The sequence below is a fragment of the Papilio polytes genome, unplaced genomic scaffold (assembly GCF_000836215.1).
Source record: "Papilio polytes unplaced genomic scaffold, Ppol_1.0 DF824157.1, whole genome shotgun sequence".
NCBI lineage: Eukaryota > Metazoa > Arthropoda > Insecta > Lepidoptera > Papilionidae > Papilio > Papilio polytes.
This window is the reverse complement of record NW_013525047.1, coordinates 81,114-81,968: the sequence shown is the minus strand read 5'-3', so window position 1 is coordinate 81,968 and position 855 is coordinate 81,114.

Here is an 855-nt window from a genome sequence, read left to right as displayed (position 1 = left end):
GCAGACACAATAGCACGAGATAATCGCCAACAAACAAGACAGAGCGTAGTGGCACCATTGCGCGACAAATACGGCATACCATACCATAACCGGAAAGGAAGCGGGCAATGTACGCGGACACAAATGGCGAGCAATTCGCTATTGTCCAGCGCTACGCCGCCAACTGCCCACTGCCAACTGACACAAACAAATGGCACTTATCATATACTTACGATCATGAGCCATCACTTCTGAATTCAATAGAGACCTCAATAGAATTTATGATTATCTGTCAGACGAAATTAACTGGGCCCCGAATCTCAACCATCTGTAACGAGATTAGAGAAAACTGTAGTCGTTGTCCTGCTTATCATAATTATTAATTAACTTACATGAAATAAACGTAAAACATTGTTCGTGGTAATTGTAATGTTTTTTTATCATAACTCAATTTGTTTGCATCTCGTATCGCAATGTGTTCGGCCGCGCGCTGGTCTGGCCGCGTAGCAAGTGCTACGAACTACACGGTACTTTTTTTTTGTAATTGCGTTGATCAGTTGGTAGATTCTGTATACACAGTGTTTCAATGATTTAAATATTCTACATTAATTCAATCAATAAGTAAGTGTAGGCACAGTGTTAGTTTACAATGTAAAAAAGTAGGCGACTACGATAACGTAACATATTTCTTTATTCCTAGATATTCGTAGCTAAAGCGGTCCCAAACATAAGATAACAAGGCAGTCGTCAATCAAAGGCGATCACGTATCGACGATATCTCAATGAAAAACCACAAATAAATTTCCGCATTCCATTAGTAGAAACAATACGCGCCAAAACCCGGCAAGATGGCGACGATCGGGACATGACTGTGGA